Here is a 16,791-nt window from a genome sequence, read left to right on the forward strand (position 1 = left end):
AGTGACAGTACAAATCTTCAAGAATGTCAGCTCTGGGAACAAGTTATGTGATCTGTATCTGTATTAACTGTGATTTGTATATCCAAGAACTGGTGAAAAGCACTGAATCATTCCTTGTTACCAAGCACCCCTGCTTCCTTCCCCTCCCTTTCTTCTGTGGTTGTTTATCCGCTCAGCACAGTGCTGAGGGCTTCAGCCAGATGAGAGAGGCTTTTCCCCAGACTGGCAATAAGAAGCTGAATCAGATCCTGGCAAGCTAGAGAGACCACTTGCGATGGGGAAAGGAAGAGTCTTTCACAATTGCTGTTGATTTGACCATCCATATACATGGCAGGGCAGGGTTAACACACATTGGTAATCACCGCCATGAGTAGTGGCAGGAAAGGACATACTGTATTATGCAGCTCTAAATTTGTCATACTCAGCATGCAATAAGTAGTACTTGGCCCTGTGTTATTTGCAATTCAAAAGAAGCTTGGTAAATGAAACACACCTTAAAACAAAGCTGGGGCCAGCTAAGTGACAAAGGCAATAGATGTTATCAGTGTATGTTTGGGGTGGGGAGCAAACTCCCAACCACTGAAAAAAATAAAAGAAGGAAATCTATGATGATATGAGTTTGGCTGGGAGGGAAACATGGGGCAGAATTATGTAGATGCCAGTTAAGGTGAATTTCCTTATTTTAATTTGGGTCAACGGTATTAAGGGCCTGATTCCAAGATTTACGGACTAGATTTACGGACAAGCACAGCCACTGTGTATTTGTAAGCAGTGGCAGTGCTAAAATATCCAAAAGCTGCAGGAGGCGCCCATTGCCGGCTTCTCTAATCCGCTGCTGCATCCAAAGACGTGGTATCAGATCAACTGCGTGACCATCGGACATCTGAGTAAGCCTCAGGTTAATCAGTATGTCTGCCAACATCACATTGCCGAGGCCAGTGGTATAAATAAAGGATAATAATAATAATAAATAATACTGCGTCCAGGGACACAGCCAAGGACTTTGGCATGCCCAGAAAATGGGACCAACCCCCCGTTTTCTATAATGCTCCCTGTTGCTGCCCCCAAATGCCAGCAGCATGTCAATCATGCTGTGACTTTAGTGGCACTGCGACCGATGTCGCAGAACCAGATTTCCTATAGATTGTAAGCTTGCAAGCAGGGCCCTCTTACCTCTATGTCTGTCTGTTATTACCCTGTTTTGTTCTATCAATGTTTACAATTGTAAAGCGCAACGGAATATGCTGCGCTATATAAGAAACTGTTAATAAATAAATAAAAATAAATAAATTTGCAGATGCAGATAGTGCGGCTCCTGCGCAGATCATTAAACATCAGATATTTATGTAAATATCAAATTTATGTAAATCTCTGAATGAGTGATCTGCAGATATATCTGTAGATGATGGTAGTTCATACACACTGAACGGCCATCATCTTCCAGGCAGCCGTGGGTCCCACTGAGGCTGGGTCGGGGGCGGTTCCGCCCCACTCCCCGCGGCTGCCACTGCATGTGTCCAGGGCCAGATTAAGGGGGGGGCTCTGGGGGCAAGTACCCCCGGGCCCCCTTCTCTGAGAGGGCCCCCTGCCACAGATCGGATCTTTTTTACCGATCCCATCTGAAGCGCTGCCTGTAGCAGAGTGTACACCAGTAGCGGCAGCTGTACTGATAGCCGTCATACAGACGGCGCGGCGACGCAGAGCACTGCTGCTGGGATGCCGGTAGCCGCGTTCAATGAAAAGGGCTGTGCAGGCAGCAGGCTTTCAGGGACTGGCCGGCCGGCGTGCAGGCTGCAGGGAAGGAGGGGGCATCACGGGCACAGCTGCACATGGAGGATCACCCGAGGAGGAGAAAGAAGAACGCGCTGTGCAGTTCTTCTGTGTCACTGTCTGCCAGCAAAAGGGATCATCATCTCAAGAGAGCAGATACAGTAAGACAGAGAGTAGTGACTTTTTTTAGTTATCAATTAAAATTGAATAAATTAAGGCTCCAGGTAGCATTACTTTGAATGTGTGGTTGTGTGTGTGTGTGTGTATATATATATATATATATATATATATACTGTATATACACATATGTATAGTATGTATATGTATATATGTATGTATATATATATATATATATATACATACACACACACTGTGTGTGTGTGTGTGTATATATATGTGTATATATATATATATATATATATATATACACACACACACAGCAAGGAATGTTTGGCGGTACTCACGGCATATATAAAAAAAACAACCTATTTAATTTAACATTTCAGTTCCAGAAAAAAAGTCTATAAAGATTGAAATGTTTAACTATATAGGTCGGTTGGACCTTATTTTTATATATGTTGTAAGTGCCACCAACCATTCCCTGCTGTGTATTGCTTAATACTATGGACGGAACCTGGGGTATTATATATATATATAATCAATATACAGTGTATATATATATATATATACATACGTATAGAGGTAATGGGCACTTCAGTGTCCAAAGTTTTGTCAAGGGTGCCAGGTACAGTAGATGCAGCGTAAGTGATGGAAAACGGCACTCCGAAGTGTTTATTTACAGAATTTGAAATATACAACTTGCTATACGACCCCGGCTCGCTGTATATTTCAAATTCTGTAAATAAACACCGAGTGCCGTTTTCCATCCCTTAGGAATTTAATTTTAGACTTTAGGGCCCCCCTGGCTTAATTAGACCCTATGTTCCCTATCACATGCGCACACACTACACTAGGGTTAATTTGTGTTTTGAGCCAATTAACCTACCAGTATATTTTTGGAGTGTGGGAGGAAACAGGAGTACCCGGAGGAAACCCACGCAAGCACAGGGAGAATATACAAACTCCACACAGGTAGGGCTGTGGTGGGAATCGAACCCATGACCTCAGCGGTGTGAGGCAGTAATGCTTACCATTACACCATCTGTGCTGCTGTACATTTGACTAATTTCTCTAAAGAAAATAAAAGAATACAGTAGAAATCACTAAAGACCAGCCTGTCTGAGAATACATGATGAACACACGTCAGTATTACTATAAAGTAACTTCTGCTGAATGATTACTCAGATGTACTTATATAGGATTACGAGAAACAATGCGGTGTAATAAGACACTGACAATTATTGTGCTGTGCTCATTTAAGGCAGCACAGACACTGGATCAGTCTCCCTGAATGGGAGATGTGCCACAAAAATCAGTGTAATCTTATTAGTATTATATAATGTTCTCAAGTTCTCTATATGTTATATTGCTTTGCACATATTCATAAGACTGTTTATATGTACACTTATTCATAGTACACATCTGCTCTTCTACATATGCATACCTGCTAACACTTGCCTACTATCCAAAGTAGACTTATTTGAAAGTGTGTGGGGCACACTGGCGTCACTAGGAGGTGTGGGGGGTGCAGGCCGCACCGGGTGACACCATCCGAGGGGGTAACACCGAAATAGCAGAGCTACTTTTTTGCCTGCTTTGAACGACATATCGTTCAGTGTAGGCACTACAGGGGGAGGAACGACTGTACGATTACAATGTTCTAATCGTACTGTCATTCCACTATCTGCTAGTGGATACGCACCTCAACTCCCTGAAGAGACTAACAATCTTCCTTAAGTGGCCTATCCACTAGGCGACCTGAAAGACTGAACGACTAGCGTTCAGACCCTCAGGTCGCCGAGGTGCGGTGCCCGCACTGAATGGCGTTCACTGAACATCATTCAGTGCAGGAGCCCGACCTCCTATCTCTGAACATGCCGAACCTGACAATCGTCGTCAGGTTGATCAGCATGTTCCGTAGATAGTCGGGGTCGGCAAGGACCCAGCGTGCACGCGCATCGCTGGTCCTTGCCGGCTATCCATTACACAACTTTCTATACGATACGACCAAAACCTCCTGGTTTTGGTCGGATCGTGCAAAAAGTTGTGTAATGGATAGGCCCCTTAAGGCCGGTGTGTGCAACATAGCGGTGTTGTCACAATTTTGTGCATTTAGATTATAAATGGCTAGTAGCTGCAATAATTTTCATATTGCACCGTGTACCTTGTGCCATCTATCAAAGGGTTTATGCCGGAGCAAGTAACTCACATGCCAGCACTTTCTGCCATCCCCATAGATGGCGGTAATCTGGCAATTTATCAAGCAGTGAAAAGCCTAGTTTGTGAATATTACAAGAACCCTTTGCCAGCAGCATTAGCATTAGAGAGAAGACCTATCCAAAGACCTGGATAGATATTTTGCAGAGAAATTGCGATATGCAGAACACAACCACACAACCACTGAACTACCAATGATAAATACAGACCTAATACTGGAATGTATCAAAAAAGAGTTGTATTCATGGATCTCTATTATTTCTTACTGATGGGCAATAATGTCACTTTTTTTTTTTTTGCTGTAAGTAAACTTCCTGTTGGTTGGCAGTCTGTATTGCCAGCTATATCTTTCTCTAGAACTCTTTGAGGTTTTCCTAATCTGCCACTGAAATAATTAAATTACTGTATACCACTAGCACTACGGAAATATTTCACTTATTGAAATTACTATGATCAAAAAGGCAATTAATGGTTTAGACATTACCAAAGTCACCATGAGTTAATTATTCCCAGGGTCAAACTATCTCACAGCTGAAGAATGCAGTGGGGTTGGCATGGTTTCTGAAAATGTTTTGCTGCAGGATATCCTTTCCTTTTGTTAACTCAGGTGGGGGATGTGGTTCCTTCAGAGGCAGGGGTTGTACTGCCTTGGTAAATAGATGATTTTCCAAGAAGGGAGTGGAAATGAGGATTTGCACAGATCAAATAAACCACGTAAAAGGTGGATGAACCATGTAGTTATACATTGATGTATTGCAGAGGTAGCAGTCATCCCCTAAGGAATGTGTGCAAAAGCTGAGGTGGGGGGAATAGGGGATAATTTAAAAAGAAAGGTGTTTTCTCCTGTCATGACCCCATCTCCATCTAAACAAACATAAGGCTCCTGTGATGTAATGGATTCATACATCAATGTCCAAGTATAGCCAGGGAGATAACAGAGCCATTAGTCCAGAACATTCTACATAAAGAGCAAGTAGAGAGGTATTTCTCTGGTTCAAGGAATTTGCTAAAAGCCGAACAAAGATGGCATTATGTGAGTGAGCAGTAAATTAACCAGAATAGGGCCACTCTGCTCAGTTATTGCCTTTAAGGCCTATGCCCAATGATCCTAAAACTGCCTGGATAGTTGTAAACAGCAGCACATTAGAAGATTAAAAGAAGAACAGTAACTTATTGCGTATAGAAGCTATTTTAGTAGTTTATGTTCTGGGCCTAGTGAATTATTACAAATATTTTTTTCTCCCATCAGACCAGCTCAGCCCCCATCTCCATCATGTACCTGGCTGTTATTTTTACCAGTCCAACCAATAATAATGGAACTCAGTCAGTGCCAACAGCCAGGGCTGTCTCTTCCATTTGGCTTTCTGGGCAGTTGCCCAAGGGCCCGAAGCTTCAAGGGGCCCGCCAACCCGCCCCCCTGCAGCCACGGCCAGTTGATACATTTTTTATATTATTTAAAGCACTGTGGGGGAGATGTATCATCGGCGACATCGCCGGTGCGGCACATCCCCCCCGACTTCGCGTACATACCGCGGTTAATTACTGTGGTATGTACCAAGAATATCGCAAAGAACAGCTCTCTCGATGAGAGCTGTCCTTTGCGATGCTGCCGGGCAGAGGGACTTCTGGGTTTAACACCCAGAAGTCCTTCTGCGCATGTACAGAAGAACGCGGGCCGCGGGGGCTCATGGGAGGGATCCGTCCGGATCCCTCCCAGCCCTGAGTGTCGCGCTAAGAAGCCCATAGGCTTCTATTGGGTAATGCTACCTGAAGGTGGCGTTACCTAGCAATGCGAAGCAGCAGAATGCAGCGCATTCTGCTGCTTAATACATACAGGGAATGCGGTAAAACCCCCGAAAACTGCATTTTCGGGGGTTTTACCGCATTTTTGCCGTTAATACATCTCCCCCTGTATCCCATATCATAGTATGATATGGTATGATTGCAGCAATAAGCCCCGTCATACTGAGATTTTGTCATGTTATAATTATAGAATTGTGCGGTTATTAGATATTATTGCAGTAATAAGCCCTGGGGCAGTGACTGCTCATACATGGCAGCCTAGCTCCAGTGCTGCAGCTGCTGTGGGATATTGATTTACTTGTGGGGATCTAAAGGTTTAATTTTATTGACCATTTAATTTTTTTCCCCATGAATGGGTGGGTAGGGGCCCCAGTGCATTGCTTTGCCAAGGGCCCACACTGCTGTTAAGACAGCACTGCCAACAGCGGCAATAAAGCAAATAATGGGAGGCAGGCAATGTGTTTTCCAGTAATATTAGGAACTCCCCCTGTATCTCTCACACATCTGTTCCGCTAGATGCATAAGTGCAGGGCTGCTAACAGGTAACATCAGACAGGACTTACCAGTCTTACTGGTCTCTTATGAACAAAGGCTTCATTACTATTTCTAGCACTAGACTGGCTATTATTTTGCAGGGCATAGTAATTTTTATAGCATGGCTTATATTTATCTTGTTTTTATATATAAGATGTTGCTATAGAGACAGGAGGTATCATATATACAGCATATTTATTTTGGTATCTGGTCGGAATATAGACAGATGTCAGAATGTTGACATGGACATTAGGTCGACTTGTAAAATGACACATGGTGCCCGATTAAATCCCCACCCCAAAATGCTCGTAGCCTGTCATTCAAACTGCAGCTTTGGGGAACTGCGAGAGATCTCGCAGCAGAAGACCGGCCATGCACAATGCAGTTCCTACGCATGCACCGATATTCTCTCATCGGAGTAGTATGCAAAGCATCGGGTTTGCATACTAGTTTGAATCAGGCCCATGGTCAAAATGTCAACAGGTTCATAATATTGACATTTAACATGTCGACAACAGAATGTCGACAGTACATTTTAGTGTTACTTTTAGGTTTAGGTTAAAATATGTAAACATTCTGGTGTGAACATGTTAAATGTCAACATTTGTACAAGTTGACACTTTTTCTGTCAACCTAACGTCCATGTCAACATTCAGACTAGACATTCAGAACATGTCGGTATTTTGGTGTCGACATCCTGAATGTCAGTTTTCATACCACACCCTTTTATTATATATATATTATTATTATTATCATTTATATATACTGAATATCAATTAAGTAAATCGGTTGGAAACCCTTTTATCAAATTTTGGACTTATGTTTGTATTTCATTGCGCACTACAACAAACTGCAGCTGCACCTTAAAGCTTACAGTGATAATGCAACAATATTAATTATTATAGATATTTCCACAGCTCTCACACACCTGATTTTATGTATGGATTTTAATTGCCAATTTGCTGTAATTTCATTGTTGTATAACATTCATGTTATACATTTTATATTTGGTTTATATTGATTACATTTTATTTATTTGAACCCAGCATTCTCTTTTTCTTTTATTAAACTCGCACTTGCCTACACTGCCGGAATGTCTCACAAATTTCGGGGAGTCGTCCCAGGCGAGTAGGCCATCCTTCCTCATCCTAATGAATATAGGTGAAGGCTGCGCTAAACTTATCCGGTCTGTCAGGGATGCTGCCCATGAGGTTGGCAGGGATTCACCTTCCCTGGACAAAGATCTTCCGCATCCTGCCCACATCACCAGTGAAGTGGGCGTAGAAGGGTATTAATGGTGTTATTTGCAGCAAATCTTGTTATCAAAGCCCCCCTGCCCTCTGAATTGGTATAATGTGGTGGGGTTGAGGGGTAAGTAGCGACAGACTGGGAGCGAACACCTGCCCAGGTATTGTTAGTGTTTGGAAAAGGGGCGTGGTCATGCTATACATGGGCGTGCTGCAAGTCACGGGGGCGTGGCCTCACTCCACGCCTGTCTCTTCACATGCCGGCGGAGCACCAAGCTTTCAGGTGGCCCTTCTGACATTTGCCAGAATTACCTGTCTGGTCATAGGGGTAAGGTTGTAATTGGTGTAATGTGAAAGGACTGAGGGACGTGTAGAAGTGAAATTGGTGTAATGTGTGAGGAGGGGGATTAGGGTGACAGTTGCGCAATGTTGAGGAGCTGATAGGAGCCAATTATTCAGCCAGATCACAATAGGACTGAATTTGTTTCTAATTAAGTGACACACATGAGGCTGATTCAGTATGGTCTGCAGGTGACATCAGCCAACTGAGGGCCTGATTCAGCAAGGAACGCGCCGGAGAGAATGCACGCACGCACTCGGATGATGTTTTAGCTCTGCGCATGCGTATGCATCACAGTGTGCGTGCGCAAACTAGCTATTGCGATGGGTACTGCGTGTGCAGAGGCAACGCAGACCCAGGGAAAAGTGATTGACAGAAAGTGCCGTTTTTTGGGGGTGGACGGGCAAACACAGACATTTGGATGGCGTTTTAAGGGCGTGCATAATTAATCCCTTGCGGCGACGGCCGTAGCCTGAGGTCTAGTTGCACGCAGGAAGTGGCACACATCCTGCGTGGAGTCAGGTCAACCACTAATATGCTAATGTGTTTGATGGTTTTCGATGTTACCGATGTTTCCGCTGTCTTGCGTGGTATAGCAGAACGCACGTTAAGGGAAGTGAGAGGTATTGTGTTTTGCTAGGCGTCTGCTTATTCTGCGGGCGTATGCATTTATTAGCATGTACTCGCAGCGGACGGGTGCGTGCGTCTGCATCCCTGCACTCCTTGCTGAATCAGGCCCTGAATGTCCAAGCTAGACAGATAAAAATCCTACCTCTGCATTTTTGTCCAATGTTAAGCTGGGTATACACTATAGGATACATTGTGCGGATCGTATAGTGTGTACGGCCAAATGCACGTGCACGGCGGCCGTTCATGACATCGTCCCATCTGCTGTGCTGCACAGGAGATGTGACAATGCCATAAACGACGCCATGTTGCTACAGGCAGCATGGAACGATATATTGCGTGGTCATACACCGGATCATGCAGTGTGTACAGCCGGCACAATGTATTGTTACATCATGTTGTTCCGTCGCTGGGCACACACATAGGACCTCATTCAGAGTCGGTCGTTGCGGCCGCACGGTCGTACGACACCGATGTTCGCTAAACTGCGCATGCGTAAAATTCGCAATGCGCGTGCGCAAACTAGCTGTTACGATCGGAAATATCTCTCTCCTTGAACTTGGCCAGGTCGTTAGTTTGAGTGACAGGATGAGACGTTTGTGGGTGGTAACAGGGGAAGGTGCTTGTGAACGGGGGAGTGGAGATCCGAACACAGGCGTGCCTGACTATACAAACGGCGTTTTATGGGAGTGCATAATTAACAAAGTAGTGTCATAGCACACGTGACATGGGAGGTTTTTACACTGACATGATCGTAGTGCTTAAGAGAGGGTATGGTCAACCTTAAGCTCTACGACCAGCTCCAATGGTTTCCGATGGTCTCGATTAATCCTTATATGCCCGGAGATGACGTGTAATGCGAACGAGAAGGGGGTGTTTTTTTAGTCTTACGGCCGCATCCTCCCCTTGCTCGTCCAGCTAACGATCCCATCTTAACGACGCAACTTGCGAGTGCATCATTTGCATATCCGGACCCTTTTACCTTACGACCGTGCGGCCGCAACGACCGACTCTGAATGAGGTCCATAGTGTAGTGTGTACCCAGCTTTAGAAAAATTTGAATGTAAATGACCAAATCTGTGTGGCCTAATCTTTTTTATTTTTAGTGTAGCCAGTATTATATTGTAGCTTATAAATCAGTAATATGACCTTGGCTTTGCAAACAAATGGAATAATATTCAATCTAAAAAATCTGGTTTCGACTAAATACTTCCCCACACTGGAAAATAAATCTAACAGTAAATACAAGCGCAGAAGCTCTTATCTGTATTATCCTTGTCTGTATTATCTCGTTATACAGGTGAAGCAAGTCAGAACTCGTAGTTATACCTGTGATCTGTCAGACAGCTAAAATCATTATTCAACAACAAGACAGACCAGTTACTGATAAACCGTTATAGAACCTGTGCAAATAGGCGTGGTATTTCCTCTCTCCTATCTGTCTGTAGCCAACACATGAATGTGCTATAAAGCACATATCAACTGACTGACTCTATGTATCTCAAATATTGTTATGGATATAGGGCCTGATTCAGACCCGCTCGTGAGCGCTGAGCGCTCGCAAGCAGGTCGATGGTGCCCTAGTGCGCATGCGCACGACGGAGGGAGCTCCTTCGTGCGCATGCGCGAGACCCGAATAGAGACAGCCGAGCCATCGCTCTGGGTCTCGCACCAAAGGGGGCGTGCTGTCGATGGTGCGTGACAGCACGCCCCCTTTGGTGGGCGTGCCGGGGGCGTTGCTGCCCAGACAGAGGCGTTCCCATGGGAACGCCTACCGTCTGGGGCCGGCCCCACTGACAAAAGCACTCCTGGGCTTGCGGCAGCGAGACCCTACCGCAGGGTCTCGTCACAAGCCCGATGGTCACGATGGTCTTGGTCTTTTTGGCCGCTCGCATAAGCTGTGGGTGGTCACCCACAGCTATGCGGGCGGCCAGGAGGCCGCTCCAATTTTTAGGTAGGAGGGCCCTGATTCAGAGCGAGCGCTCTTGTCAGAGCGTCCGGCTCTGAATCAGGCCCATAGGGCCTACATACTAAACAGCGCCTTACAGTGAATAGTTAATCAATCCTCACCTACAATTTATATTTCTTACCACAAAGTCACACACACATACCAGGGTTAATATTTGTCAGGAGACAATTAATCTGCCAATATGTCTTTGGCGTAGTGATGTGCGCTGGCCTCCGTGTTTTGGTTTTGGATCTGGATTCATCTTTGGGTTTTGATATTGCAAAACCACTCTCAAGAGTTTTGGTTTTGGTTTTAGATCTGGGTTTAAAAAAAAAATTATAAAAAGTTTTTTAAAAAATGGTAAAAGCATGTAAATTTTGCAATCCAAAACCTGAAATTCGGATTTAAAATCCAAATTCCGAACCGCGGGAAGATGAGGACCACGACTGGGATCTTTTCAGATTCACAAAATTCGGGTGGATTTGGATTTCTGGAGGAACGGATCAGACATCTCTGCTTTGGAGTCAGGGAGCCAATAAGAGCACGTGGAGGAAACCAACGGAAACAGAGGGGGGACATACAAACTCCACACCGATAGAACAGCTAAACTCCACACATATAGGAAAACATACAATCTCTACACAGATAGAGCCATGGTTGGAATCAATTCAATGAAACAGTTATGGCTTATCCAGCAGCAAAATTAATGGCTAGTGTGTTAAAGTGGATGCAGGTGTTCGGTTCTGACCTTTTTTCATTATGTAATCTCCACCTGATAGAAAACAGTACTGAAACTATCTAAAGTATTATTTAATAATCTGTATCATTAATAGAGCAAAATAAAACTAGTATGAATGAGCCCCTACAAGGCTTAAGAGCAGTTTGCACACATTATAAATGTAGTTGTTTTCCCCGTCAAGGTGCTAATTCAGTAATCTAACAGTAAAGCTGCACAACGATTTAGTAAATGAACGATTTTAGTAAACGATTTTCGTTAATTTTTTTAAGGGAAAAATGAACGAAAATCTTTACTAAAATCGTTCATTTACTAAATGTAATGAAAGATTTTTTTGAACTACAAACGATTTTTGCATATTCCCTTACTGAAACTCGTTGAGTTGGTCAGTCTGACTGATCTACAAACTACAAACGTGAACGCGCATGGACGATAATCATTCATCGTTTTTACTCAGAACATGAACGATTTTTTCAACGATTGAACGATAAACGATATTGTTAACGATAATCGTTCAAAAAATCGTTGTGTGTGTATGCACCTTAACAAACAAATAGGCACAACTGCCTTTATTCATGCTATATATGTGCATTCTGTACAGAGGCGGATCCAGACAAAATTGACAGACGGGGGCACATACCTTGGTGCCATCTCCAAAAATCGACCATTGATTCTGTAGGTAACAATAAGTCATACTTATCTATATCTCCATGGTGCTCTCCAGGAGGGTGGGGTCCAAGTGTAAACCGCAGGGACTGTAGTGCTGTAATTCCCACTATCATGGTATTCCTCCGTGCAGCCTCATTGCCCCCAGATTTGAGGTTATAGATGGTAAGCAGGCAAAATCCTAATGGTGAATTTCAATTGAAATTGCCATAGCGTTTAAACACTGGCAACGGCAGTCCATCTCGCACCCTTTGCCTGGCCGGCTGAATACCCAATTTGCACAATGGGAACGCCTCTGCCACAAAGCGCAGCAGCCGCCACGCAATTAGCCAGTGGTACTGTATCTTTGTATTAACAGTTATTTATATAGCACACACATATTCCACAGCACTTTACTGAGAATATTTGGCCATTCACATCAGTCCCTGCCCTAGTGGAGCTTACAATCTATGATCTCTATCTCATGTACACAAACTAGGGTTAATTTTTGTTGGGAGCCAATTAACCTACCAGTATATTTTTGGAGTGTGGGAGGAAACCCACACAAGCACAGGGAGAATATACAAACTCCACACAGGTAGAACCGTGGTGGGAATCGAACCCTCAAACTCAGTGCTGTGAGGCAGTAATGCTAACCATTACACCGTCTGTACTGCCCATCTTGAGTCTATAAATCATACAGTGGGTGATTCTAGCACCTGGAGAGGACTGGATGCGGTTAATATACCTACGGCCATGATGCTGGCTGCCAAAATCCCATCGCCATTCCGAGAGAACACCAGGAGGGGACATGACGGTGAAACATTCAGTAGCTATATTCTCTCTCTCATACACTTCCACTGGAGATGTGCGGTAATGTGACAGCAGGGGGCAGCCAACACTGACTTTTGTAGAAATATAATTTCTGACTATTAATACAGTACAGCTCGTAACAAAGTAAATCTATAGAATTATGTGTGACAATTGTAATGTTATAACATCCCACATCCTGATAAAGTAGCAAATTCAAGGCAAAAGAGCAACAAAAGGGTCACCGAGCAGCCATAGTATAGAGATCTTACTGATAGAGAATCTGCCCTTGTCCAGCAGACAAACTCCACCAGCAATATTTCACCCATGACATGGAAGCATAGTGATAAATAGCCCTTTTGTAATACACATAAACAAACATTCACACCTCCCACAGGTCCTGCCCTTAGAGCGTTACCATGTGATTTACTATAGACATGAGGATTCTGGAGCCTACTTTATGTGTGTGAGATTCTCTGCTGAGCTGTCATGGTGACTGGCAGTGCTATGGTACTGCCAGGTTTAGCACCGATCTGTAGACTGAGAAAGCAGAGAACGCTACATTCCAGACACATGAATCTTCTGGCAATATAGACGTCAATCATTTCTTTCCATGAGAAAAGTAATTTAATACTGAAGATACCATGAGATACTACAGAAAGTGCAACATAGAGAACAAATAATTGCATGCAGTATTTTAAAGTTGGATATATGGGCGTAACTACCATAGGAGCTAGGGGTGCAGCTGCTATGGAGCCCAGAACTTAGGGGGGGGGGGGCATTTTCCTTGTCAAAGTTACATGTGTTATATTCATTTTTCACCATTATTATTATTATTATTATTATCCTTTATTTATATGGCGCAACAAGGGTTCCGCAGCGCCTTACAATGTACATGAACAAATGAGCACACAAGAAAACATTATTAACAGTACAATCAATGCAGGACAGATACATGATTAACACATTGCTGCATAACACTTAGATAAGCAGCATGGTGTCAGCAACCAAGGGCGGGATACTGTTGTATATTAAAGTATAATTAAGTGAAGGAGAAGCACATGAGGGAAGAGGGCCCTGTTCGTGAGAGCTAACATTCTAAGGGGAGGGGGCAGACAGACAGGGGTGACACAGATTGCCTGGATACAAGGGTGACATTAATATAACATTTATGGAAAGGTTAGTTTAAACTTAAGAGGAAAAGACAATGAGTTGATCAAAATTGCACTGAGTGGTACATAGGGGTCCTTACAAACCTTTGCTATGGGGCCTTCAAATACCTAGTTACACCCAGGATATATTATTTTTGTTTATCATTTTTGATATCCAGTGGCACAAAAGAAGTAAAATGATACTTGAGTGATATCAGGATAATGGGTACAGCTACCAGGGTAGCAGGGGAGGTAGCTGCCACTTTCCAGTCACTGTTCCCTTCTGCCATCACCATTATTGGTCGGACCTGGTAGTGCTATATTTAGTGGGGGTAGTAGGGGCGGCCATCCTGGCAACAGTCTCTTCAATAGTTCAACTACCCTTTACCATACTTCCTTACTTTCTTGGAATTTCCGTGAGACTCCCAATACATACCTCCCAACATGACCCTTTCCAGGAAGGAAACAATGCTCTGTTCCTGGACTTCCCTGGTCATTTATGATTGCTATCATCTATGCTTAACTAGTTAATTGATAAAACAGTAGAGATAGGTATGGCACTCATTGTGCAGGTACATAGATGATGAAAATAAACCAGATATACTACAGATATACTTGTATTAAAAGTGTCTTACATCTGTGTTCGAAAACATATACAAGTCCATCCAGGGAATAGTCTAATCTTATGGCTTCCTCTTTCAGCAAAAGGAATATATGATGTTGTTCTTATTCTTTCGCTCAAAATGTATCTTAAGGGTAGATGACCTCAAAGAAAGGAAACAATATCATAGTGCAACACTGTGTGGTATAATCATAACAAAACGTATTCACACATAGCACATTTAATCAAGAATGAAACAGCATATAAACCACATATAGGGCCGTATTCAATTGCCAGCGAGAAGCCGTTCCCGGCGAAAAGTTTTTGCCATGACGTCATTTTGCCTGTCGGAAACTTTCTGCCATATTCAACTGCAAAGGCTTTACGCCAGTGCAAAAAGTCTGCACCTTGTAACCACCGGAAAAGATTCGTCTCGGAATGGAGGCGCAAAAAAGTGCAAAATTGGGAGTTTGGGGCACAAGGTTGCAGCAACACACCTGCAGCCTTGGTACAGTCCCCCCCTTAAATGGTGGGAACCGCAGAATAAACTTTAGTAACCTCTGACTTCAATGGAGGAGCCGTTCATTGGCTGAGAGAGGCGGGGGCTCACCTCTCTCAGCCAATGAACACTCAGATACTGCTCTATAAAGGCAGAAGCTGCATCTGAGCTTCATTCGGGAGATATCAACAATCCTGGTTGGTATCTGTTGCGTGGATCGCGATTTTCATTTTATTGTTTTAAAAAGACCTTGGATGCCTACTTTGGACAAGGGGACCACTCCTGGTAATGTAGGTGAGTATGTGTGTGTATGTATGTAATAAAACTGTACTTTCATGGTGTGTGTTTGTTTAGACATTTCTTTACAGGTGAACTACAAGTACCAGTGGGCCCTTAATGTCCCGCATGCTGGTACTTGTGGTTCTCCAAGTACCAGCATTCAGGGGAGGCTTGCTGGTACCTGCAGTTTGACTGTGAAGACAATGTTGATACTTCTATTTTTTACACACCACGTACACTATCAACCCACCAACCAATGCCCAGGGGTGGTGGGGATAGCCCCGGGCTATCAGCCTAGGCCAGGGGTGCCCTGGAGAGGGTGACCCTTTTATTGGGGGGGGTCCCCAACTCCCCTGGGATCCCTGGCCTGGGCTGACTAGCGGTCAGGACTGATGCTGCGGCTGGGGGCCCCAGCTAGAAAGGGTCCGGTGCTGGTTTTAATTATAGGGGGACCCCTACGCATTTCCGCCTATAATTAAAACCAGGACTGGCCCTACAGCCTGGTGCTGGTACCTAAATTACGGTGGAACCCTAATCGTTTTGTTCCCTGTAAATATAGGTACCAGAACTGGCTGGCAAGTCCGGGGCTGGTTAAACTTTAGGGGGGACCTTGCATCATTTTTTTATAACATTTAACCCATTTTTTTACAGCTACAACACAAGCAGCTTACACATATCTCACTGATATGTGCAGGCTGCTTGATCGGGAGAGTTGTGCAGAGAGAAGACACTGCAGTCTCGGGTGAGTAATCTCCTGCAAAACGTGCTACTCGGGGGAGATATCTCGTTCTGCTTCACCATCGGCCATCTCACTCTCAGCTAAACTCACTTCTTGGTAAATTTGTGAGTTTCAGGAACCTCAAATCACCCGAGTTTCGGCGAAGCTGATCGAGTTAAAAAAAAGCAATCTCTCCCAGACTCGATTCTTAGTATATTTACCCCTAGATGTCAGTTTGGACACCTCCCTCCCAAATCTAAATCTCTCTGCACATTTTAAATCTGCCCCACCTGCAGTGCAACATGGTTCCACCAAGATGATCAGTTAAGTGCTAAATCTCACTCTATTTCCAAAGCTGAATCAGGCCCCAAGATCTTGCAGTATTAATCAACCTTACTGCATCTCATTCACTACTCCCGTGGGGGCTAAATGACGCAATTCGCTATTGATAGAGTCATCCTGGTCCTGCCCCCTGCTATATAAGGCCGAGAATCATAGTAAGTATCATCACTGTGGGACCGGGAGCATAATGACGCAATTAAAGGTGAGTTCCCAGGCAATACACAGCCACCAACATCACAGGATTTCCTTTGCAGTCCATAGAGACGCAAAGGGAAATCTGCAATGTTCCTCTGCCATAATTCTCTGCAATGTCTGCATTTGTGCACATTGCTGAGATTTGAATCACCCTGTTGTGGATGGGCTTTGTAGGAGACTCATCACTAGTGTTTCCTACTCCCCTGTAT

This window comes from Taudactylus pleione, unplaced genomic scaffold, assembly GCF_031769625.1.
Source record: "Taudactylus pleione unplaced genomic scaffold, aTauple2 ptg000089l, whole genome shotgun sequence".
NCBI lineage: Eukaryota > Metazoa > Chordata > Amphibia > Anura > Myobatrachidae > Taudactylus > Taudactylus pleione.